The sequence below is a fragment of the Herpailurus yagouaroundi genome, unplaced genomic scaffold (assembly GCF_014898765.1).
Source record: "Herpailurus yagouaroundi ecotype Mexico unplaced genomic scaffold, PumYag 165, whole genome shotgun sequence".
Taxonomy (NCBI): domain Eukaryota; kingdom Metazoa; phylum Chordata; class Mammalia; order Carnivora; family Felidae; genus Herpailurus; species Herpailurus yagouaroundi.
Window position 1 is genome coordinate 29,466,119 of NW_024412406.1, and position 27,209 is coordinate 29,493,327.

Consider the following 27,209-nt stretch of genomic DNA (forward strand, 5'->3'; position numbering starts at 1 on the left):
GCACCGTTGACGCGGCTGTGGCCGGGTGCCCTCCGTCTGAAGTAATCAAAAAGCCCTCACTCCGGCGGCAAAAACCCCCTCCTCGAAAAACAATGCCGAGCTGTTAGAAAAGAAGCGCCTGGACAAGAGGGGATTAAATACAGGATCTCTGTGAGGTAGGTTTTTCGGGGTTTTCATGATGAAGGACGCGATGCTCTATGATTGCTTGGCCTCTTCTGCCCGGCGAGATCAGCAGACAGTTCTTCCCGGAAGGGGGAGCCTGGGCGGCAGGCCCGGCGGGCGGGGAGGAGCCTGGAGGGTGGGGAGGAGCCTAAAGGGTAGGGAAGGGCCTGGAGGATCTGGAGGGGCCTGGAGGGTGGGGAGGGGCCTGGATGGTGGGGAGGAGCCTAAAGGATAGGGAAGGGCCTGGAGGACTGGGAGGGGCCTGGAGGGTGGGGAGGAACCTAAAGGATAGGGAAGGGCCTGGAGGACCTGGAGGGGCCTGGAGGATGTGGAGGGGCCTGGAGGGTGGGGAGGGGCCTGGAGGGTGGGGAAGGACCTAAAGGGTAGGGAAGAGCCTGGAGAACTGGGAGGGGCATGAGGATGGGGTGGGGTCTGGAGGGTGGGGAGGGGCCTGGAAGGTGGGGAGGAGCCTGAAGGACTGGGAGGGGCCTGGAGGGCGGGGCTGGGCCTGGAGGATGGGGAGGGACCTGGAGGATGGGGTGGGGCCTGGGGCTGCTTGGCAATCTTGTTTGGACAATGTGGTTTTACAAGTCTGGCAAGTCTTCAAATGTGAACTTTACCTATGTAAATAAAGCCATCTGCCTGGTCCAAAGTTTTCTTTTGTTTTGTGCTGAAGTGATTTCTTAGGAAAATGACTAAGTATTCAGCTGTTTCAGGACAGACAAAAAAAAAATAATGCTTTCTTTTCCTTTTTTATCTTCAAGGAAAATTACCATTTCAAAATAGAAGAGTAAAGAAAAATCTACAGAATTCAATTCAGCAGAGTGTAAATTATTATTTAAAAAAAAACTAGAGAATTTTTGCATTTCTTGAGTTTTTAAAGTGTGGTGCCACCCAAGGTAACTAAGAAAAACTATTTTTATTTATTTTATTTTTTTCCGTTATAATCGTCATCTTTATTTGTAAAAATCCAGATATAAAATGTATTCATTCAGTGATTCCAAGTTTTCCTTTTTACAAAAACAAAAAGGCACATAAAAACCTTCTCTGCTGTCATTCCCATGGACGATGTTTGTCAGGCAGTCCTCCCCCCTCCCCGCAGAAAAACTATTTTTAATCGTGTATTTATAAAAGAACCGTGTCATATGTAATTTATCTATGACTTTACAAATCCCTATAACTATAATTAAACATGGAAATAATGATTTGCTGCACTGCGCATTGAAAATTTATAATTCCTGTCCCTGAAATGATACATTGAAAAATTTTTAAGTCCGTTTGTAAAATGACTGAGAGACTTTTCTCACACTCCTTATTTTTACAATGACAAAATTGTCACTGTCACCGTTGAGGGGAAGTGTCATCACAGATTTAGTGAGGCCATAAATCAAACATAGGAAGCCATGGCAAGCTGCTCAAATGAAAAGCAAGACCATTTTCACTTCCGAACTGAAATTAGCTTATGCTAAACTTCAATTCAAAATTAAAAAGAACTAAATTTTTTGTTAAACTCGAAATGTCAAACTTCAAAGTTGTTACTGAAACTTAATTCCTTTTGGAAATTACATTATGCTGATAATATAAGGCTTGGAATAAAATAGCAAAAAAATTATTTATAAACAAAAGTACTTTTGAACAGATCCAGATTCAGTTATTCGGATTAAAATTTTATGTATCTAACTTCTTTATCAAATGAAAGTGACAAATAGACAATTTGGTAACCTATTTGAAATTGTTTAAATTTTGTCAGCTTCCAAAGAGGAAGAATGCTTAATTTAAAAAAAAAGAAAAGAAACTATCAAGGAAAGTGTTTTTCGATGAGGTTTTTAAAATCTACCTAGAAATCATCGTTCTAAAGTTTGTTGCTCCTGCTGGATTTGACACATTGTTTGGCCAGAACGCTGTCTGGTTATGCTGTTCATGAACTTTTATAAATCATGCCTTGCACCTTTCTCAATTCCAATGCTTTATAAAGTGGAGAGAAAACTGAAAGAAGAAAATATCACAGTGAAATGGATTAAGCTTCATGCCTTAGGAAATGCACATCACCTTAGGGGCATATAGTTACTGAGTGGGAAAAACTGTTAAGAGCTATTATAGCATAGTTTTGAGTACTATTTAGAAGTGGCACCATAGACAGAAATAAAAGAAAAATGAAGCGTTACAGAGATAATCTTGAATCCATCCATTATGATTTTTTTAAAGTAAATCATTCCCAAATTTTCACACGCTACTAGTAACAAATAGTTTGATGTTACTAGGATCTGTACATTACAATGGAGTCCAATAAGTCAGCATATCTGAATTTCATGGGTAAGAACCATTGGTTTAGACAAGTCCTTTAATCATTATTTTCCTTACTTTCCCTTTCTGTAGTGTGAATCTCGGGATCTTTTTAGCAAGTGAAGCAGTTGGTTTCACTATTGAATATTGAAAGACTCACTACTGGGGCGCCTGGGTGGCGCAGTCGGTTAAGCGTCCGACTTCAGCCAGGTCACGATCTCGCGGTCCATGGGTTCCAGCCCCGCGTCAGGCTCTGGGCTGATGGCTCAGAGCCTGGAGCCTGTTTCCGATTCTGTGTCTCCCTCTCTCTCTGCCCCTCCCCCGTTCATGCTCTGTCTCTCTCTGTCCCAAAAATAAATAAAAGTTGAAAAAAAAATAAAAAAAAAAAAAAAGACTCACTACTGAATGTTGATTATTGAACATTTTTCCTTTTGTCCAACTGAATTTTTAGATGCGATTTAACTCTTTTTTTTTTCTTGTTCTTTCCTCTGAAAATATTCATGTAGGGCAGATAAAGAATAGACGTTATGAACCAAAACAACTGAAAAATTCTTAAAGATCATTTGGTCTAGTCCTCTCGCTCCAGTCTACACTTTATAAGCTATTTGGAAATAGTCTGTGGGGGCGCCTGGGTGGCTCAGTCCGGTGGGCGTCCGACTTCGGCTCAGGCCGTGATCTCGCAGTCCGTGGGTTCGAGCCTTGCGTGTGGTTCTGTGCTGACAGCTAGGGGCCTGGAGCTTGCTTTGGAATCTGTGCCTCTGTCTCTCTGCCCCTCCCCTGCTCACACTCTGTCTCTGTCTCTCTCAAAAATAAATAAATGTTAAGAAAAAAATTTTAAAAAGAAAGAAATAGTCTGTGTTATGTTTAGTGCTTTATGTAACTTTCACTTTATTTGCTTCATAAATTTATTTATTTATTTAATTTTTTATTTCAATTTTAATTAGTTAACATACTGTGCAATATGCTTCTTTATTTTATTATGTATTTTTTTAAGTTTTTCTTTTTTTTTTTTTAACATTTATTTATTTATTTTAAGAGAGAGAGAAAATGAGCAAGGGAGGGGCAGAGAGAGAGAAAGGGAGAGAACGAATCCCAAGCAGGCTGTGCTGTCAGTGCAGAGCTCAAACCCACAAACTGTGAGACCATGACCCCGGGGCTGAAATCGAGAGTCAGACGCTCAACCCCCTGAGCCACCCAGGTGCCCCTGCTTCATTATTTCAAAGCAGAAGGAAATGTCTTGCGCGTGTATGAGGCAAAGTTCTCTCTCTGTAAGGCATTTCCCAGTGTGAGTGTTGTACTTCCTGCCCTTAAATAGCACACACAGGCTAAGATGTTGCCATCAGTGAACTCCGAGTGTGTTGTGCCCACAGGTAGGGTAGGTGGTAGGTAGTGAAAGATGAGCCCAGGAAGATAAACCGGGTTGGATTGTGGAATGCATTTATCAAAGACTTAAAAAATTTTGGGTGAGTGCCCTGTCCACATCAGTGTTTGCTCTAGTAGTAGGAGGGTTGAAATGCAAAGAGGTCAGCAGGTCAATTATAGCAGGTTCTTGCAAAATCAAGGCAAGAGATTGTGGGGGCTCGAACCAAGGCAGTTGAGACCAGAATGGGAAGGAGGAAACAGATTTGAGCGAAATTTATTTCCTTCGGTGAAATTTGTGGGATTCTATGGCAAATTCGATGTTGAGTCAAAAGGAAAGAGGAGGATTGAAACCTTTGCCAAGTTTATCCTGGGCACGTGATGATTATAGGAAGGGGATTAGGGTAGCATAATCATGTGAAAATTACCAACAAAGTGCAATGTACTACCATACGTCGAATAAGACTTTGAAATGTCCTAAGCCACAAGCATTTTAAAATAAAATAATCTTGGGGCGCCTGGGTGGCGCAGTCGGTTAAGCGTCCGACTTCAGCCAGGTCACGATCTCGCGGTCCGTGAGTTCGAGCCCCGCGTCGGGCTCTGGGCTGATGGCTCAGAGCCTGGAGCCTGCTTCCGATTCTGTGTCTCCCTCTCTCTCTGCCCCTCCCCCGTTCATGCTCTGTCTCTCTCTGTCCCAAAAATAAATAAACGTTGAAAAAAAATTTAAAAAAAAATAAAATAATCTTTATTTGGTCCATTATCACGTAGAATTTGTTAGAATATACCATTGAAATCATGCAAGAGTGTTATTCTGCAAGCTGTTTCTGGGTTTAATGAACAGGCTTCAGGTTAAGGAAACCAAGTACGTGGTCCGTGTTGTCTTCTGACCTACTCACTCGTTTCCCAAGTGCTTGGCGATTGTCTCCTGCAAGCCTTCCCTTCAGTGAGAACAAGTTCACTCTGCCTCTAAAATATGGCAATGTTTATTGAGTATCTATACCATTTTGACAATTTGGGAAGAGCATAATATAGGTTATACTTTGATAGCTATGCAAGTTACTGGCAATTTTACCTAGTGTTAAAAGTGGTTTCTGCAGGATGCTAGAAGACCAGATGCACTGGTTTATGTTGTTCACTTGTTTAACTTGTTCACATGTATTTAGGTGTCGTTATGTTAATTTCCATACTTACCTAAAGGTTGGACCGTTTCAAAATGTCTCTATCAAAGTAGTCATTGTCTACAATTCTCTTGAACTGAATTAAAAATATATATATAAAGGCTCGTTTTGATTATTGGATATCATATTTACTTTCTTGCTTATGATGGAATTCTCCTTCGTAACAATGTAGCTGAAAACGTAACTTTGTGCATGTAAACCAATGCAAAGTTGCTCATGCAAATGTTTTTGAACTTGCTAGAGCATTTCTCTGGCTGATTTGACTGCTATTTTTGATTTTTTTTTTTTTTTTTTTTGTTCCTGTTGTGTTTTATTGATGTGCTAGGGTTCCGACTAAATTTCCAGAAGTCAAGTACACTTAAGGTTTAACACACCTCAAAGTTATTTTCCTGGATTCTAAAATTACATACTGTCCACTGAAGAATTCTAATCTGAAAGACGTTTCAAAGACATTTCAGAGAGCATTGGGAATTTCAAGCCAAATTTCAGAACTGCTAATAGTCTGGGAACTGATGGGAGTCTTTGCCAAGAAGTGCTACAAAAGTTGACCTTTAAAGTTCTACAAATGTTCAGTTACTTTTCTACTCTTTCTGATTGTTGCCTAAAGCAGAAGTGAGGCATTTTTAAGGAGTCTCACCAAGATGTTTTGAAAGAGATCTCTATCTTCTATTATTGTTCACTTTATTTCTATAGCAACAGGGTTCTGAGTATTTGCTTTTCAAATATATTTGGTTACGGGTATTAATACTACCCAGAGCTGGTACCAAACTTTTTAATGCTAAAGCTAACCATGAACACCTGTCCCACACTCTAACGATAATAACTTTACATTGTTATTTTCCAGACTTCATAAACAGGACAATATGAAATTGTGATTGAATAGAGGAAAAAAAAAAGGTTACTGTATTTTTGGTAAACAAATCTAGCTCCTGAATGAAAGTCACGTTACCACATGGTTGACACTGCTGATGTGTATTTTTCTATAGCCATCTTCCTAGGAATGGCATATTTTAAGTTTGTTCAATTCTGATGGCTATTTTTAATACCATGGAATCTAATTAGAAGATCCCAGACTAAATTCTTTGGTTTGGCTTTTAAGAATTCTCCCCAGTTCATTTGTTTCTTATTGTTGTATTTAAATCAGAGTCTCTAAGAGCTAGTTTTGAAAAATAAAATTAACACAGCTTTTATAATCTTCCCAGAAAAGTAGTCTCGGATTTTTAAAAAATAAATGGTCAGTAAATTTTATTAGAGATGTCAATAAATATTTGCCATTTAGCTCTATCATTCATACTTAACACTGAAGCTGAGTTAAAAAAAAAATTCTATTTTTTGAAAAACAAAATCCCATCTTTAACGTTTTACCCCCAAGACACTCGGGGCACATTTGGATCAACTTGGATGGTGGCTAATAATCTTATTTACAAAGGCAAATTCATCAGCAGGCAAGAGACTGAATCTTTTATACAACACAAGGAAGTTTTTAGGTTTTTAGGTTTACCTCCTCAATTCTTCATTTAACTACAAAACAGCAACATTGGTCTATTTTGAAGATAAGAGAGAAAGGGATTTTTATATCTATCTAACCGGGACATGGCTGAAACTACTTTGAGAAACTGTGTCCAGAGACCACATTGTAATAACCAGGTGTGGGTTTTGTTTGTTTTTGCATTTCCACGAATGCTAATTTCTAAAGAAAAATTATCCTACCTAGTTTACTTGGGTCCCAGCTTATGTGTGGAATTCACTTCCTTGTTAAGAGTTCAACAACGAAAGGTAATGTGAAAACTAATGCTGTGCCCAATACTGCAACAAACAGTGGGTTATAAATGGACGCTTTGGTGTGTTTTTTCTGAGGGGCTCGGGCAACCTCCCTCCCCAGAAGGCTCTGGTCTACAGCCGGGGACATGCCAATCCCAGGGTTTTGTACTGACGTCTCTCCTCTTGGGTTTTCATTCACCCTGTACCATTGGACAATAATACCTTTGAGGAAGTAGGGGAACCTACGGCAGAGATACCAAAGAACAATTAAAACACTTTCGACCTGTCTGTAAAATAACAGTAGATTCTAATCTTTACAATAATCACCACTCGTGGGAAAGACGTTCAAGTTTTCACCAAAAGGTATTACTTAATTTCTGATCCGGGCTCACCCAGAGAACAACGCAATGCAAACCACCTGCTTATAATAAATAAATCTGCGTACATTAGCATGGAAGTTTTGAATATGAACACACGGAAAAAAAGAGAAGTTGCTACCAGACTCAAGTTGCAGCCACGTGGTTTCAAAGTTTGTGGAAAGTCACTTTTTTTCCTCCCTTTTTTTTTTTTTTTTTTTTAAATGTTCTGTGTTGTGTGTCAACGTTTTAGACGTGATTCCTTCCAAGTTGTCAGACTACGTTTCCCTCCAGCTGGTTTGGAGCTGACTTCCCACTTCCTTTACAAGTAAGATTTTCAACCATTTTAAAGAAATTCTATACTGGCTTTTTAATGCAAAATTCGGATGGACGTAATGCTATGGTGTCCTTGCTAAGAATTCTCCTCGTGCTGCCTTTCATTTTCTTTTCGACACAAATTGATGAGGACATTTCAAAATTGTACTGCCTGTGTAAAAAAGAAAAAAGGTCTTAATTTTTAGCATAAGGTTAATGATGTTTGGTTTGGGGAGCTTCTTTTTGTCTTGGTTAGTTTCGACTAGTCTGTGCTTTTAAAGAGAACTTAATACACGTAACCTCATCAGGAGCCTCAGGATTGCTCACATTTGGTAACTGAACTAGGTGTGTCCACAAAAGGCTTTATTCCTACCCAAATACCTGATCCATACCGGGGGCCGGGGGTGAGACTTAAAACTTTGCTACTTGTACTCAGCTATGAAATGTATCTTTTTCCAAATCTCGGATAGTCACTCCACCCTCATAGAGCTGTTCTGTGTTACTCACCAGCACTTTGTGCCACAGGCTTCTTAAAATCCCGGGACACAGACGAAGGCACGTCCCCGGGACCTGGTCGTGGGGGTCCCCTTTGCCCCCCGCTTCCCCTCCCTGCTCCTGCTTGAGACACAAGAGCCCGTTCTAATCCTCATGCTTGTGCGTCTCCTCACACGTGTCCTCGGGCAGCTCAGAAATCTGTGTTTTGGCTGTTCCCCTAAAGTTATGAACCCCCTGGGACAAATACTGCATTGTCTTCTTTAAAATATTTTCTCCCTTTCTACCTATCCTGAAATGCTGCAGTGTTGCATGAAAAACAGACATCCAAAATATTACTGCTAAAAGAATGAAATTACAGGTCTCTTGTTTTGTAGACGATAACTGTTATTTCTTGTATTATAAAAATTCTCTTAGGCTCTGAGTTCTGTTTATTAATTTCTTGGTTCGGACGGTGTAATATCTGCCTCATAATCCACGTAGAGGTTGTGACAGAAATATCTTGTGTCTTTTGCAGAAGAAAAGGCATGAGGCGACTACTTTTTCCTTAAAACAATAACCCACAAATCTAGGTGGTAAAGACTGTGTGATGTATGATCGTTAACACTCATTATTAGTAAGTCTTTTCTTTTTTCTTATAATGTGTATTTATTTATTTTGAGAGGGAGAGAGAGAACAGGCAGGAGGAGAGCAGAGAGAGAGGGAGAGAGAGAGAATCCCAAGCAGGCTCCGGGCTGTCAACGCAGAGCCCGAGGCGAGGCTCAAAGTCACAAACCATGAGATCATGACCTGAGCCCAAACCAAGAGTTGAATGCTTAACCCACTGAGCCACCCAGGTGCCCCTCAACAGTCATAAATAAAATGATACCAGAGGGAAACTCATATCCAGGAAAAACTGAAGACCAGCAGAAATGGCAAAAGACTAGGTAAATATAAAAAAGACCATTTTAATGCTCAATTTTTTAAAAAATACAGATGATTGTTTCGGGGCGCCTGGGTGGCTCAGTCAGTTAAGTGTCCGACTTCAGCTCAAGTCATGATCTCATGGTTCCTGGATATGAGTTTCCCTCTGGTATCATTTTACTTCAGGCTGAACAAAATTCTTATTCAAAAAAGTTATATTCTTATAACTTTCTAATATATTAGAATATCTTGGAGAATATCTTGTGACATGCTCTCTGTTGACAAATCCTTAGTTTTTGTCTGTTCTTCCTCTTCCTCCTTTTCCTTCTTCCTCATCAATGTCTTTATTTTAGTTTTATTTTGGAGGATATTTTCACGGATTTGACAGCTTTTTTTTTTTTTTTGACTTAAAAAATTTTATCCCACTTTTTTTTTTTTTTTTGGCTTCCTTAGTTTCCTGTGTGAAGGCAGTGATCATCCAAATATTGTTCCCTTGTAAGTAATGAATTGTTTTTCTCAGGCCACTTTTAAGATTTTCTCTTTGTCTCTGAGCTTCTTGAATGTAAATTCATATCTTTCACTAAAGTGAGAAATTTAGGACCATTATTTCTCCAAACAATTGTTCTGACTCATTCTCTGTCCTCTCTTTCTGAAATTGTATCGTATGCAATTACAGTATATTAGACTTTTGGATATTGGCCCACTGGTCTTTGAGGATTGTGACCATTTTTTTTGTCTTTTATTCAGGTTGGTTAATTTCTATCCCTATGTTTTCAAGTTAACTGACATTTTCTCTGTCATCTCCATTCTTCTGTTAAGCTCATTCAGTGGCTTTTTTTAAATTCCAAAAGTAAAAATGGTTTAAAGGGTTCTATTTGATGCTCTATATTTTTTATTTTTCTGCTGACCGTTCCCTTCTTCCCATCCTACTAGAGGTAAATAGGTGTCTGGAAATCATTTCGGGTTCTTTTCTTTCTTTCTTTCTTTCCTTCTTCTTTCTCTTTCTTTTTCTCTCTCTCTTTCTCTCTTTCTTTCTTTCTTTCTTTCTTCTCTTCTTTCCTTCTTTCTCTCTCTCTCTCTTTATTTCTTTCTCTCTTTCTCTTTCTTCCTTTCTTTCTTTCCTTCTTTCTTTCCTTCTTCTTTCTCTTTCTTTTTCTCTTTCTCTCTTTCTTTCTTTCTTTCCTTCTTTCTTTCTCTCTCTCTTTCTTTCTTCTCTTCTTTCCTTCTTTCTCTCTCTCTCTCTTTATTTCTTTCTCTCTTTTTTCTTTCTCTCTTTCTCTTTCTTTCTTTCTTTCTTTCCCTCTTTCGTGGAACTATGACTTTATTATCCTGCTAGTGCTGCTGCACTTCTGTGGGCAAATTTCCACATAGAGAACTACACTCCTACTCACTACCTTCCTAGTGTCTACGGCATACTATTTATCATAATTGGGTATCAAGTATTTAAGATGTGTGTTTTTAAAATGGAGTACTAACGCCTGAAACTAATATAATGTTTTATGTCCATTATATCTCAAAAGCAAAACCAAAAACTGATGCTTGGAAATACCATCAATCACATCTGCCAATGTGGAAATTACCTCAAACAAACAAATAACCAAATAAAATCCTCATGCTACTGTTTTGTAAATGATTATGATGAGGTTAACAGTGATAAACTTACAGGGAGGGACTCCCCTACCTCTCATTGAGGTCATTCAATTGTTGAACCATTACTGATTTCCTGGATCTTCAATCCAGGAGCAGAGAAGCATAGAGTCAGAGAGAATAGAGGGGACAGGGGGTGATGTGTGGCTAAGGGGCCATGGGTTTTAGGCATAGCCGAATGTAAGTGACCACTGTTTAAATAATAATAAATTCGTTATTGTTTTTCTCAGATTGGTGTTACTGATCTATCAACAGATCATTCTCACGGATTCTGATGCTTGTAGGGGTACTAAGAAGCAGGTTTTACATCATAATTATTAGCCTAGGGGTATGGAAGGGATATCAGTGGGGGGTAGCAAAGGAAAAAGTGTTATGTGCACATATACTACGGCCATTATAAGCTTCCTCTTAAAGAATGACCAAGATCTTGTTCTGCTTATCATATTTAATAACTAGATTTCTAATAGTATGAAATCTCATTTCTTATACTTGATTTGTATCTTGTTTGGCTGGAATATATTTCTAATTATTTTTCTTAAGGACACATCAGGAATATATTTTCTAAGCCCTTTCCTTTTTAAAATTGAGTTAATTCATATGACATAAGATTTATCCCATATGTATACCCTGAAAGTGTACAAATCAACGGTGTTTATTATATTCACAGAGTTGTGCAACCATCAGCATTATCTAATAGAATTTAGTTCCAGAATATTTCCAACACCCCCTAAGGAAACCCTGTACCCATTTGTAGTCATTCCGCATTTTTCCTACCCCTAGCCTTTGGCAACCTCTAATCTACATCCTGTTCCTACAGATTTCCCTATTCTGAACATTTTACAAATAAAATCATACAATATGTGAATTTTATATCTGACTTCTTTTACTTAGCATAATGTTTGCAAGATTCAACCATGTTGTATCATGTATCAGTGCTTCGTTTCTCTTTACAGCCGCATAATATTCCCTTGTATGGCTATACCACAATTTATTTTCTATTCGTCTGTTGATAGACACTTGGGCTTTCCACTTTTTGACTATTATGTACAATATTGCTATGAACATTCTCGTACAAGTTTTTGTGGGGATATATTCTTTCATTTCTCCTATGTATATATTTAGGAATGGAGTTGCTGGATTCTAAACCTTTTCTGAGAAACTTATTCTGTTCATGTCACACAGAGATAACACAATTAATGATCCAGTTTTTATAATTCTGTCTTTTAAAAACAAGATGGATTTTTTTTTTGTAATCAGTACCTACATCTTTTTCTTTTGAAAAATTTTTCTCTTAAAAAATTTTTTTTTGGGGCGCCTGGGTGGCGCAGTCGGTTAAGCGTCCGACTTCAGCCAGGTCAAGATCTCGTGGTCCGTGAGTTCGAGCCCCGCGTCGGGCTCTGGGCTGATGGCTCAGGGCCTGGAGCCTGTTTCCGATTCTGTGTCTCCCTCTGTCTCTGCTCCTCCCCCGTTCGTGCTCTGTCTCTCTCTGTCCCAAAAATAAATAAACGTTGAAAAAAAATTTTTTTTTTAATGTTTAATTATTGTTGTGAGAGAGATACAGAATGCGAGCAGGGGGTGGGGCAGAGAGAGGGGGAAACACAGAATCTGAAGCAGGCTCTAGGCTCTGAGCTGTCAGCACAGAACCTGACGCGGGGCTCCAACTCATGGACCGTGAGATCATGACCTGAGGCAAAGTAAGACTCTCAACTGAATGAGCCACCCCAAGAATTTTTCTCTTTATCATAAATTCAGGTAGCCAGCCTATAAGGGGTGTCATTTTAGGGAGAAAAGAGATCACAATATACCTTCTGATTGCACTCTTTCTAGCAGCCTTTGTTTGTGTTGCGGGCATATGTGTATGTTTTTGCAATAAGAAATACGTATTTGGGGGGGTGCCTGGGTGGCTCAGTCGGTTTAGCATTTGACTCTTCATTTTGGCTTAGGTTGTGATCTCACGATCATGGAATCGAGCCTGCATCGGGCTCCATGCTGAGCACGGAGCCTGCTTGAGATTCTCTCTCTTTCTCTCTCTCCCTAGCTTGTGCATGTGTGAGCACACGTGCGTGCTCTCTCTCTCTCTCTCCCAAAATAAATAAATAAACATTAAAAATAAGAGAAATATACATCTGGTTATTCAAATTACCAACATATATTCCTCCTGTATGTTTGATCTTCATCCACATTTCTTAGCTCATGACCCCCCTGACCCTTGGGATTTCCGAAGTGTCAAGGGTGATTAAGGAGTCTTTTGTGCTATTAATTAAAGTGACTTTTGGACTCCACATGGGCGAAAGCTAGTTGCTAGGAGGACCAACCATGTGAGTAGAGGGTTGACACTTTCCGTCTCCCCCTTGCCCCCTTCCCTCCCACAACCTCCATGGAGGAGAGAGGGGCTGGAAGCTGCATCAACCCATGGCCAGTGACTTAGTCATGCCTGTGCCACAAAGCCTCCGTAAAAACCCACGAGGAGTGGGTCTGGAGAGCTTCCAACTCGATGAACATGCAGAGGTGCAGGAGCAGTGCTCCTGGAGAAGGCGTGGAAACTCTGTTCCCCCCACCTCACCGGTTGTGTTTCTTCATCTGGTTGTTGATTTGAATCCTCTGTCATATCCTTTAATAAACTGGTACATGGAAGCACATGTTGCCCCGAGTTGTGTGAGCTGCTCTAGCAAATTAATCAGACCTAAGAAGGAGGCCATCGGAGCCCCCAGTCTGCAGCCTGGGGCTTGTGACTGGCTGGCGGCTAAAGGAGGGGGGTGGAGGGCATTCTTGTGAAACTGAGCCCTTGACCTGTGGAATCTGATGCCATCTTTGGGAAGATAGTGTCAGAATTGAGTTGAATTCTCAGGCATCCTGCAGGTGTCTGAGAATTGCTTGGTGTTGTCTGTGTGTGTCGGGGGGGGGGGATCCCCCTCTTAACATTGGCATTTGGTCCAGGAACCCTAAAACAGTTTTTAATTTGTTTTCATCCACGTTGCTTTTAAAAAGTGAAAGAGTGAGGGGCGACGGGTGACTCAAGCAGTTAAACGTCCGACTTCAGCTCAGGTCACGATCTCACGGTTGGTGAGTTCGAGCCCTGCATCAGGCTCTGTGCTGACAGCTCAGAGCCTGAAGCCTTCTTCAGATTCTGTGCCTCCCTCTCTCTTTGCCCTCCCCTGCTCATGCTCTGTCTCTCTCTCTCTCTCTCTCTCTCAAAAATAAATAAACACTAAAAAAATAAAAATAAAAAAATAAAGGGGCGCCTGGGTGGCGCAGTCGGTTAGGCGTCCGACTTCAGCTAGGTCACGATCTCGCGGTCCGTGAGTTCGAGCCCCGCGTCGGGCTCTGGGCTGATGGCTCAGGGCCTGGAGCCTGTTTCCGATTCTGTGTCTCCCTCTCTCTCTGCCCCTCCCCCGTTCGTGCTCTGTCTCTCTCTGTCCCAAAAATAAATAAACATTGAAAAAAAATTAAAAAAAAAATAAATAAAGTGGAAAAGTAAGTCTTTTTAATGCAAATCTTCTGAGATTCTGGTACTAGGTTTTGGACATAGTGTAAATTTTCATCTTTTCTGTTTTTTTCTTCTTCCGTATTATTTTCATGGGATGTCAAGAGAGACTGTGACAGGGACAGATCTTCTTAAATAGATGCTGTTGAAACTAGATATTTGAGTTCCTCTTTTGTTTTACGAGTTTAGCACACATTCTGAGTCAAATAGTAGACCTATACTGCAAGGTTAAGACGGGTCCCAACAAACTGTCAAGAGGGAGAGCCCATTACTCAGGGTGTATCTTGGACAATGGTCACAGTATGCAACTGTCACGGGATGCTTTGTTTGGCCCTATTCAGTTGAACCTTACTGGGACCCTTTTATTGTCGTTGACCCTAGTTCTTAAAATCCCGCAAATATAAGCCTCCAGGATGGAATGGGAGTTTCTAGATTCGTAGCCACCAAAAGTCTGCCATTGTTTGAAAACAACACATTAAAAGGAACAAAGTAAGTGCATTATTCTGCTCTGTCCAAGGCATGAGGGAAACAGGTCATGGAAGGAAAGAGCTTAGGAGGGTTTCTGACCGTTGACTGCAGAGCGGGACCTCAGCTGTTGGCTGTCTAACGTGACCGTTATCCGTTTCACAACTTTGAGACATTAAGTTCTTATTTGAATTTACTGAGCACAGTTATTTAGCTTTCCCACTAGGAGTATTTTGTTTTTAAATTTTTTTTTTCAACGTTTATTTATTTTTGGGACAGAGAGAGACAGAGCATGAACGGGGGAGGGGCAGAGAGAGAGGGAGACACAGAATCGGAAACAGGCTCCAGGCTCTGAGCCATCAGCCCAGAGCCCGACGCGGGGCTCGAACTCACGGACCGCGAGATCGTGACCTGGCTGAAGTCGGACGCTTAACCGACTGCGCCACCCAGGCGTCCCGAGTATTTTGTTTTTAATATTCTCCTTCATTACATTAATATACGTCAAATGCAATGGCTATAAAAAGAAAATGCTTCTTGATTCTTCCCACAACTTTCCATGTCAGATATGTTATGTAATCTATATTTTGTATCACTGGAATGTAAACTCCTTGAGGAAGATATTCTTAATTTTTTTTTACATCTGTGCATCCAGGGCCTTGTATTTACTCTGCCTGGATCATTCCGTCTAGGTTAATGTTTGCTAGTTATTTCCAGCTGCTGGTCTTTCCTGCAGGCCCTGGGAATACAAGGTTACCAAGATAGGTGGTCATGTGACATACTGTGCCAGCTGTCCACCAGGGGACAGACCATGAAATAAGCTGTAGCATGAAGCTAAAATGCCATTTTAAGAATAGCCCCCAAGGGTGCTTGGGTGGCTCAGTGGGTTAAGCGTCTGTCTCTTGATTTCAGCTTAGGTTATGATTCATGGTCGAGATTGAGCCCCATGTTGAGTGTGGAGCCTGCTTAAGTCTCTCTCTCTCTTTCTCTCTCCCTCTCAAAAGTCCCCCTCCCTCTCTCTCTCTCTGTCTCAAAAGCACACACACACACACACACACACACATATATACACACACATCACACTGCTAATGAGTGCTAGAGAAGAATTTATTGGACTCCAGAGCCCTTACTTCTGAGGGGGCAGATTATACCACCAAAGTAGCCCCTTAATCTGCCATCACTGCATATAACACCCTGTTGCTCACTTGTACTCTCCCTCTCTCTCAAATAAAAAAATAAAATAAAAAAAGGGAGAGGGTGCCTGGGTAGCTCAGTTGGTTGAGTTTCTGACTCTTGATTTTGGCTCAGGTCACGATCCCAGGGCCGTGGGATCAAGCCCCATGTCAGGCCGTGCTCTAAGCAGGGAGCCTGCAGAAGATTCTCTGTCTCCCTCTCTCTCCCTCCCTCTTCCCCCTACCCTATTCTCTGTCTTGCTCAAATAATAATAACAATAGCCCCATAGCACCCTTAGGTGAGATAGAGCACAATGTTTACTGAGGTCTTGCTGGAAGAAGTGTCTATTGTGGTGAAATCTGAAGTCTGTGTGTGGGTCAGTCAGATGAAAAGGGACAGGGAGGATGTGTCAGCCTGAAGGAAGGGCACAGGGAAGATTGGCAGGTTTGAGGGAACAAGACAAGTCCAGGTGACAGGAAGAGGAGCAAGGGGGAGAGTGTGGTGCACAGCATGGAGGGGCCAGGCTCTGCGTAGGCCTAGGGGAGCCCCTGAGCCGTGGGAGAAGTCGCGTTTTCTCCTAAGAGCAAGGCCATGCTAAGGGTTTTTAAGATGGGCCGTGCCAGGATCCAACTTGCATCTTGAGAAACGACCCCTCTGCCTGTGGGGTGGACGATGGACGACTGGTGGGGGCAGGATAGGATGTGTAATGATCATTTGTCCTGATGGTGGCTTAAAATCTAGTGGTAGCAGTAGGCGGGGAGAAAAATGGATGGATAAAGGAATATTTAGAGGCATTGTGTTTGCAAGTAGCAGCAGAGACAGGTATGGTCCCCCAAACTGAGAAAAGAAAGAAAAAGAATTTAAACAAATAAGAAAATCTCATTTTTCATAATCTTAAGTCATAAGTGATGAAAATAACCTGCAAAACGTGGTAATATAGTACATTCTGAGCTGGATGAAGGGAGAACACAGAGGTAAGCATATTTTTAAAATTTCATGGAAGGCCACATTTTTTAGCGGTGGGTCGCAAAAATCCGATGCATCCAATCGATGATCTCTTACCTGGGCCAGCATGGTCTGGAAGATTCCTGACCTCACTGCACATCCCAGAGTGGAAGGTATTAAGTGAAGGGAGCAACCCCAAAGACACCTCTACGAGGGACAGACTTTCAGGTGTCAGTCGGCATTGAAGTTGCCCTGCACGATATACACCGACGTATACACAGTTATATACGTGTGAAGTTCAAATCACCACCCTCATGACACACAGGGTTTACTGTGTGATGAGCAGGCCTCTCCCCCTGCCAACCGAAGGGAAGAAGCAAGGAAATCTGGGAGCGCAGAGCAGAGCTTCTGAATGGAAGTTTCTTGTGGCTCTCTTTAAATCTTTTTGTCCTCGTCACGTGTATATATTTTTTTCTCAAAGCAAATCACCGTAGCTTGGCTAGGACTAATGAATCCAATAAATTCTGAATAAACACCCAACAAAAACCCTAGCGTGGGACCTAAATGCCGAAAGAAAAAAGGCAGAAAGATACATAACAGGAACGTGACAAGAACGCATAGGAAAGAAAACTGCTAAAGGGTAAATGCTTGATATTTCTTCGTAACCTAAAATGTATAACTTGAGTTTAGCCTTTTCCAAGAAGAGATGGTAAAACAGTAGAAGAAGATATAAACTGAGGTGGCGGTGGTCAGAAAAGCCCTAGAACTAAAGACAAAACATTAGAAGTGAAAGTCACTCGTAAGCCGAATTTAAGATACTTTTTTGACCATGTGTTTTTGGCCATGGAAGACATATACAAAATAATGTAAAAAGTATTAAGATTAAAAAATATTTGGGCACAAGTTGAATTATAGAAAGCAAAAATCAAAAACAAAAAAACAACTATATGATCAGGGAGCCTGGGTGGCTCAGTCGGTTGAACGTCCTACTTCGGCTCAGGTCATGATCTCATGGTTCGTGAGTTCGAGCCCCGCATCGGGCTCTGTGCTAACAGCATAGAGCCTGGAGCCTGCTTCTAATTCTGTGTCTCCCTCTCTCTCTCTGCTCCTCCCCTGCTCATGCTCTGTCTCTCTCTCTCTCCTTCAAAAATAAATAAAAATAACATTTAAAAAAAACCCACATCTATATGAGTTATATATATATGTTTTAGTTTATTTACTTATTTTGAGAGAGACAGAGCATGTGTGTTTGCATGGGTGCGTTCGTGAGCAGGGGAGGGGCAGAGAGAGAGAGAGAATCTCAAGCAGGCTCCATGCTGTCAGCACAGAGCTGGTGGCAGGGGTTCAAACTCACAAACCGGGAGATCATGACCGGAGTGGAAATCAAGAGTTGGTTGCTTAACCAACTGAGCCACCCAGGCATCCCTCTAGTTGATACGGTTGATACTGTTGAACACAATATTTGAGCGTTCAAATATATAAAGACACGTTAAGTGCTCAGAGAGGATTTGCTAGCAGTAAATCTGGGGCAAGCTAGGAATTTTCCGCACCTTGTTTTCTTCTTGAAAATAGAAATAATAGCAGTACCTACACTGTAGTGTTTCAAAGACCAAATTACTTAACTTAAATAAGGCATTCGGATTAGTGTCTGGAAAATAAGAATACTTTGATAACCATGAGTTCTTTTTTTTCCTTCTTCTCTGCTTCCTCTTCCTCTTTTTACTTCTTGTCTCCCTTTTTTGTTTGTTTGTTTGTTTGTTTAATCATTATTACTGTTGCTATTAACAAGTCCCAGAAGTTTGGGCCAAAGAAGTAATAAGCTATAAAAAGATGGGAGGGAAGTGAGACAATTACTGTTATTTGCTGCCAAGCTGATCTACGTAGAAAAACAAAGACAAAAAAATTCAACTAGGTTTCCAGATATACGTGAACAGGCAAAAATCCACAAAGATCGTGTATATCCCCATTAATCACCTAGAAAAATGAGAAAAATTAAAATGACAACAAAACTATGGAATTTATAGAAAACTGCCTAACAACCAACCAGTAGTTTACAAACTATTTTTAAAGATTTTAGAAAGACTTAAAAAAGATGCGTAGTATACTCAAGGAAGGATAACCGTAATGATCAAATGTTAGGTGCCCAAGGAGAAGAGCAGTGATAATAGAGGACCAGGAGTAATAAAGTAAATAAACTGATAAATAAACCAAAAAATAGACCAACCAAGTAAATAAACTCATAAAGTAAAATGACAGAGAGGCTTAGTATGACAACAATTTAAGAGGAACTACAGAATATCATGTCTCAGTTCTATGCACCTGAGGTCTGCATAGCAACACAAATCAAATAAAAACAAAACAGAACAGAACATTTCAAAGACAGAGTAAAGAAAAAAACCTTATTAAAGGATGCCTGAGCCTGTGGATTAAAATGGCGCCCAGTGTCCTCGATGAAAAAGGACAAAGCAGCCTCTACACTGGTAATGTTACTAGGCTGCAAGATTAAAGGCAAGGACAGAACCCTGTGGGTCAAAACAAAGAAGATGAAACAGAGGGGAAAAGTCATATTGGGTTCAGACCTCAAAGCAACTTAAAAAAAAATTTTTTTTTAATGTTTATCTTTTATTTTTTGAGAGAGAGAGACACACACAGAATCGGAAGGAAGCTCCAGGCTCTGAGCTGTCAGCACAGCGCCTGATGCGGAGCTTGAACTCATGAACCACAAGATCATGACCTGAGCTGAAGTCAGACACTCAACTGACTGAGCCACCCAGGTGCCCCTTAAATTTTTTTTTTTAATGTTTATTTATTTTTGAGAGAGAGAGAGACAGAGCATGAGCGGGGGAGGGGCAGAGAGAGAGGGAGACACAGAATCTGAAGCAGGTTCCAGGCTCTGAGCTGTCTGGACACAGCCCGACATGGGGCTTGAACTCACAGACTGCGAGATCATGACCTGAGCTGAAGTCGGACGCTTAACCCACTGAGCCACCCAGGTGCCCCCAAAGCAATTTTTAATGTGAGGAAATATTCGAGAAATGTTGAAGCATGTCTTTGGAAAGAAGGAATTTTTTATGGAGTTCAGTTCAAGTATAATTCAAGTGTAAAGGCAAGAGGCAGACAGATGTTTCCAGCTATTCAAAAACCCAGAAGATATAGTATGAGTTTTTCTTGAAGAAACTACTTGATGAAGACATCTAGCCAAACAAGAGGTAAAAGAAAAAAAAAACATTAAAATGGAATTAAGGCTAAATATCCACAGGAGCTCTGGAAGCAAGATTGAGTAAAAATATCATGCATCTCCACAATGTAGAAATAATAACAGAACCTATGAACCTACAGGCAGTGGGTTGGGAAGGACAAGGAACAGGAGGTAAAGTCTTTCCTTACACTGCCTGGTGAGGACAGAAGACAGAATTTTAAGCACATGTATCAAATAAGAGATATTGAAGCACACCACCATTCAAGAGCATGAAGTGCATAAAAGAATGGTTATTTAATCAAAATTAGGAAAAGAGGGGTGGGAGATGAGGTGGAGGAATTGTAACATGCAAGTTTATTGGTCTTTGACAGCGGGGAGTCAAGAGAAATCATCTTACACTAGAAAATCAAGAAATGGAGCAGAAACATAAATTATTGAAAGTTAAAACAGTGACCAAGAGAAGAATGAAAATCAGACTAAGTGAGCCAGCATGTGGAAGAAAAGGAAGTTGTGTTAGATAGTGGGATTTCAGAAACACTGATTTCAGGTGTGGTGTCCTCAGGTAGGCTTTTCAGATAACTAGAATGCCAGACTGGTGCATTCAGTGAGTGGAGGAAGTTAAATCCCTGGATGAGATTCCTTTTTAGTGATTTTGGGATGGTTACTAGATCAAATATAGGATGTCTGATTAAATATGGATTTCAGACAAACAAAGAATAATTTTTTCGTTTAAGTATGTTCCAGGAAATACTTGGGACATTGATTTAATGATTGATTGATTGATTACCTGGAGTTACAGTTTCATTGGGGGCCTGTATTGTTGTTTGCCTAACATGGCAACTTATTTCGCATAAATGAGAAGCTACTAGAGGAGACAAGAAAGAAAGGAATCCTCTTTTGGAAACGTAGCTAATGTTTTCCGAAACTAATCAAAATGATCAAATGCTTTGGAAATATGTTTTTCTGAGAAACAAATGAGCTTTGTACTACATAAACACGAAGCCGTCCCGTTTGATCTTGGTCCCCATCCCGTGTCTCCATCCCCCCAGCTGGGTGAAGCTACCATAGATGGTGAGAAGAGTGGGTGTTTTTTACGACTTCACAAGGTGACTTTTTCTTCTGCAACATGAATCCAAGTGCATCTTCAAGTTTTCACTCTTTGGCTTAATTGAGTCTCTTCTTTAATCAGTGGAACAAGTGCACCAAGAGGGAGTCTCTCTTCTCTTTAAGGCAGTGCAATGTCCATTTTTTTCTTATGTCCCCTGGATACGTGTCAACAATGGAAGGCAAAGCCGAATGGATAATAGAGACAATTATCAAAATGCTAAAACCCTTTAAAGAGAATAAAGGGTTGTTTTTTTTTTTTTTTTTTAGTGGGAGGGGATATAGCTAGTTTTAGGGTGATCCTTAAGTATTGCAACAACTCTCTTTTTTCTCCATGTGGCTTTGTCCCAGCACTTGGCTAAGTTGTTGTGGTCCTCAATCTATTACATCTTGAGATTCATCAAGTATAATTTGTCCTGAGCTCTTTCAGAGAAGCAATTTCTGGGAAGATCTATTAAGTGGAAAATTGCTTCCCCTTTCTCCTGTTGCCACAGAGAAAGTAGGGCGAGCAACGCTATCTTCTTCACAAAAGTTATTTTGAGGATGAAATGAAGCAGTATCTATTAAATTGCTTTGTAAACATACATATTTAAGTTGCAGACTGTTCTGTGAGCTGAGTGACAACATTATTATGTTTTATTAAAGTTTTACTAAAGCTACATTATTTTAATCATGAATCATAACTCTTCCAGGCATAGAGTTTGTGTTACGTTTTTATAACCTTAAAATAACTAATTATTAATGGCTTGAAAACATTTTAATTATCAGCAATTCGTAAGACCACTGTGAGTTGCACGGAAACAGTCACAGTGACATATTACTTAAGATTGAAAGAAATGTTGGGGCGCTTGGGTCACTCAGTTGGTTAAGCGTCCAACCCTTGGTTTTGGCTCAGGTCCTGATCTCATGGTTTCTGGGATCGAGCCCCACATCGGGCTCTGTGCTGACAGCATGGATCCCCCTTGGGATTCTCTCACTCCCTGCCTGCTTCTCCCTCACTTGTGTGTACTCTCTCTCAAAATAAATAAACATTTTTTAAAAGGGGGGAAAAAAAAGATTGAAAGAAATCTTTGTCATATGTAGAGGGACAAAGTGTCCTGGGATTAAAAATTGAGATCTTGGTTTTTATTTTAAGGACAAAATTTATCTTTGCTTGGCAAAGTATGCTAAAGGAGAAGAAAGGAAGACAGTTTTTTAAATTTATTTTTTATTTCTTTAAATGTGTATTTATTTTTGAGACAGAAAGAGAGACAGAGTGTGAGCAGGGGAGGGGCAGAGAGGAAGAGAGGGAGACACAGAATCCGAAGCAGGCTCCAGGCTCTGAGCTGTCAGCACAGAGCCGGATGCAGGGCTCAAACTCACAAACTGTGAGATCTTGACCTGAGCCGAAGTGGGACGCTTAACTGACTGAGCCACCCAGGCGCCCCGGGGAAGACAGTTTTTTTTTTGTTTTGTTTTTTTTTAATAGGTGGATTCCACTGTATATAAACATGTATCTCTGAGTAGTTTGATGTAAATCAATTTCTGGAAAATAAAACTCTATTCATTAAAGATCCTTTGTCTTCATTCTGACTGATGCTAATTGCCAATACAATAGTTGACTTGTAGGTATAGCAGGGACAGAAAGGACTTAGGTGCCTCTAAGAGATAATAAAATCGCAGCACCACTAAATCATTGAGGCAACTGATCGTTGTCTGAAATGAAATGCTAAATAGAAGGAATCTGTGGGAAGAAAGTAAAATAAAACGAGGACTCTTTTTTTTTTTTCCGTGCAAAAAGGTGATTTTATTAAAGCACCAGGACGGGACCCGTGGGCCAAAAGAGCTGTACTGTGGTTATGAAGAGTGACTGCTTATATACTATGGAGTTGGGGAAGGTAAAGTCAAGAGGAAGCTTCTTCTTTATTTATATTTTCTTATGATTTTATTAAAAAAAAATTTTTTTTTTCTCCAACGTTTATTTATTTTTGGGACAGAGAGAGACAGAGCATGAACGGGGGAGGGGCAGAGAGAGAGGGAGACACAGAATCGGAAACAGGCTCCAGGCTCTGAGCCATCAGCCCAGAGCCTGACGCGGGGCTCGAACTCCCGGACCGCGAGATCGTGACCTGGCTGAAGTCGGACGCTTAACCGACTGCGCCACCCAGGCGCCCCGCTTATGATTTTATTTTATTTCACCTCTTTATATTTCTTTTATGTTTTCAATTTACATCCAAGTTAGTTAGAAGAGGAAGTCTCTCAAAGGGATTTTCCATAGACTAAAGACTCACCGCTTACTGGAGGCCTAGCTGTTGTCAAGCTAAGGTTGTTTTTCCCTCTGGCAAAGCAGTAACAGTAAGACAGTGGGAAGTCCCTGGACTTTAGGCTATTGATAAGATTGCCCCCCCACCCCCTTTTTTTTGTACTCGTACTAAGATATTTGTAAACTGGTGGAGACTCTTGACAGATTAGCCATCTGTTTTCTGTCCTTTCCTTTGTTCTTGGACAGCCAGGAGCTCCCGAGGCACGTACATATCCCACCTTGGGGAGGAGGCGAGGGGTGCCAGCTTGTGCGTGACCCCCAGCTTGCCTTATGTCCCCGCTGAACAATTTGGACCCTTAAATCTTTAAGGTTGTTGAAGGCGGAAGGTCTCATCTTTGTAGCTTCTTCCTGCTGAGTAGGGGCGTGGAGATGTCCCTACCTCTGTGGGTCAATATCGGTCGGTCAGTAAAACCAGGACCCTTAAGTGAGTTTCCCCAGTGTAACCTGAACATATTGACACACGTTAAGAACGTCCTGTTATCGGCACGCACACGTTTGCCACTGCTTGTTCCACATTGTCAACAGGACGTTGTTCTAAAACGAAACCATGGGCATGTCACTGCCCTGCCTCAAACCTTCCCAGACACAGACCCTGCTCACCTTCTAGCCTTGTCCCTCACAACTCCGTCCTTGTACATGGTGACTGGGTAGGCTGAACTAACCCTGACCCTAGCGCTAGATTTCTGCCTCCTGGGGCACCTGGGTGTCTCTGTCGATTAAGCGTCTGACTCTGGTAAGGTCACAATTTCATGGTTGGTGAACTCAAGCTCCACGTCTGGCTCAGCACTGCTGATGTGGAGCCTGCTTAGGATTCTCTCTCTCTCTCTGATAAATAAGTAAACTTAAAAAAAAAAGATTTCTGTCTCCTGATGGCTACACAGCACCTCACAAAGACCACCATCCACATAATTGCAATGGTCAATTCTGGACCTTTCACCTTTCTAATCAGAGAAACTTAATATAGTTGATCACTCCTTTTCATCGACCTTAACTCTTCGGGGAATTTCCTCTCATATCATGGCTTAAAGTATCACGTCTATACCCTTGACTCCTAAATGTGTAGTTACAACCTGGATCTTTCCCCAAACTCTAGATTCATTTAGCCGACATCTGACTTGATGTTTATATCCAAAGATGACAATGACAAGAGATACATCAACATGTCCAAGACAACTTTCCTCCTAAAGCTTTCTGTTCATTTGGTCTTCCTTTATCAGTAAGTGGCAATTTCATTCTTCAAGTTCCTCAGGTCCAGCCAGTGGGTTTCTTCCTTCACCGCACTCCCCTCTCCCATTTCTGCATCCTTGCAGCCCCCACTGTCACCAGCTGGCCCAAGGCACTCGGACCTCTGCCTGGCGTAAGTCGTAAGACTGCAGTCGTAAGACTGTAGCCTCCTACTGGCTCCTCCTGTTCTGTCTTTGTCCCCAGGTGGGTTCTACATACAGCAGCTGGAGTAACTCTGATAAAGTGAAGGCAGATGCCCACATATCTTCGCTCAAGGCTTTCAGGCCTATGTCTTGTCTTCCACTGTTCTCTGACTCCTTTCTCCTATTCTCCTCACCCCCTGACTTCACTACAGCCACTGACCTCTTAGATTTTTTTTTTTCAGTTTTATTAAGAAATAGTTGACATGCAGCCTGTATAAGTTTAAGGTGTTCAGCGTAACGATTTGACCTACACATCATGCAAAATGATCACCTCAGTGAGTTTAGTTAACATCCATCACCTCATATAGTTAACCCCAATTTTTTTTCATATAAGAGCTTTTAAAATCCACTCTCTTAGCAATTTCCAAATATATCATACAGCAGTGTTAACTATAGTCATCGTCTTGTACATTACATCCCCAGTACTTATCCTCTTATCGGAAGTTTTGACTTCCAAATGCTCCCTACTCAGCGTGCCCATAACCACAAATCAGATCTCTTTTCCTTTGGGTCTGTTTGTGTTTTTAGGTTCTCCATATAGGTAGGATCATACCATATAATAATTGCTTACCTTCTTCATGTGATTATTTTTCCCCCAAATATTTTCTCTTTCAGGAAGAGGAATGAGCCACGTTACTAATTAAGCTATTTGTTTGGGAATAAGTAAAAAACCTATTTCAATGGCCTTTTGAGTTATAACTTTTGAATTATAATCAGTCAGTGGTACTGACTGATTCCATGTATCGAGGTACTGTATTCACTTTTCTTAAAATGCGAGGATGGATAGGTAAGGTTAGGACCGAATGTGAAGTCTAAGAGGTAAGGCGTGAGGACTGAGCTTTGCCAACCCTGTCTCCTTTGTTGCTTTCCCCCAAAGCCAAAACGACCCAGAATATTTTTGCACCTGGGATTAATTTTTGTTTGAAATCTAGTCTGAAATAAACAAGAGGGGCCATTTGCTTCCACTCTGAAAAATTTGGTGAAGGTTAAGTTATCAGTGATTCGTGCCAAGCCATATTATACATGGTTATTCAATTGATAGAAATGGTCTCCATTAAATTTTTTTCTGTGGGCTGCTAATTGCTATTTTCAGCCTACAATTTCTTGCAGATGATTTGTTTGAAACCATGATTGTGGCTTCTGCTAAATCCTTTGAAATTCAGGCCTTTAATCCTATGCTTTACAAATTGTTTTAAAAGTACTGATCTAATTAAGCAAATTGATGCAAATATCACTTGCCAAGACCAAATTCTTCTTGTCTAATGGACACTCTTTGTTCGCATCATAACTTTAATTAAACTCGTGGATTCTGACATGCACAGTCAAGCGAGCCTCAATAATCCATAGCATCAATGTTCACGAAATTGGAGCACATCTAGGTTTCATGGCACAGCGATGGCCAGGACTTTCCAGCTTAAAAATATCAGTAACAATTTGGGTTTTTTTTCCCTTTGTTGAGCCACTGAAAAGCTTTTGTGTGTATGAATGAAGATGATCCAATGACTTACATGTAATGGTTAGAATGATACACTGAAAAATTATCATAATAGTATCCTTTATATCCATCCAGTGCATTTTTTAAAATTTCAGATGTATTTTTTAGCTCCACAAGTTGTATATGGATCTTTTTCATGTTTTCTGTCTCTCACTAAATTACGTTCATGTTTCCCTATAGATTCGTGAATATAAGTAACACTTACAATAGTTATTTTATATTCTTATCTGCTAATCTCATCATCTCTGATATTTCTGACTCTTATTTCATCTTCTAGTTATGGATCATATTTCCTTCTTTTATGTCTGCTATTTTTTTTTCCAGCTTTACTGAAGTATGATTGTGTATATGTAAGGCATTCAACGTGATATTTTGACATCCATCTAGATTGTAAAATTATGTTAACCTTAAAAGTAAAACTGCCAGTTATTTCAGCAGCAAAAGATGGATTTGGGAATAAAAGAGAATTGCAAACTGGGACAAACAAGCTGGGGCAAAAGCACAGGCAAGTCCAGGAACAAAAGAGAAGTAAGCCATTTTTGTTGTTGTTGTTGTTGTTTTTTAGGAGAAAGGGGGTAAGTTGGTGTGAGACATAAGGGAGATGAATCATTTTCAGAAATACCAAATAAAAGCTGTGCTGTCTAGTTAACAGTAGGTTTACAACCTATTAGAAATATGTATGACTCCCCTCCCCCTCCATAATAGAGTCCCAAACACTTGGACACTTCACTCGCTGGTTCTTCTTCCCCTCTCTGTTTCGTGGGCTTATTTTCATGGGTTCTGCAATGAGCATGTGCCAATGAACAAAGGAGGGACTGAAAGTCTCTGCATCACCCCCAGAAAATGTACATTTGCTCCAATCAGATTACTTTTTGCCTTACATGGGCATAGGTGACATCTGGGTAAGGCTGTAACCTCTGAAGTGCTCAGCTAATGAGGAATCAGGGGAGGGATTTACCTCTGTAGTGCTTAGCCAATGAGGAACCAGGAGAGGGACTTACCTCTGTAGTGCTCAGGCTATGAGAAACCAGGGGAGGGACTTACCTCTGTAGGGCCCAGCCAATGAGGAACCAGGGGAGGGACTTGCACACTAGCAGATAAATTGTCTGCTGTAACTGCCCCATGTGTCTGCCCACCAGACACCCCTCTTGCAAGAACGTTG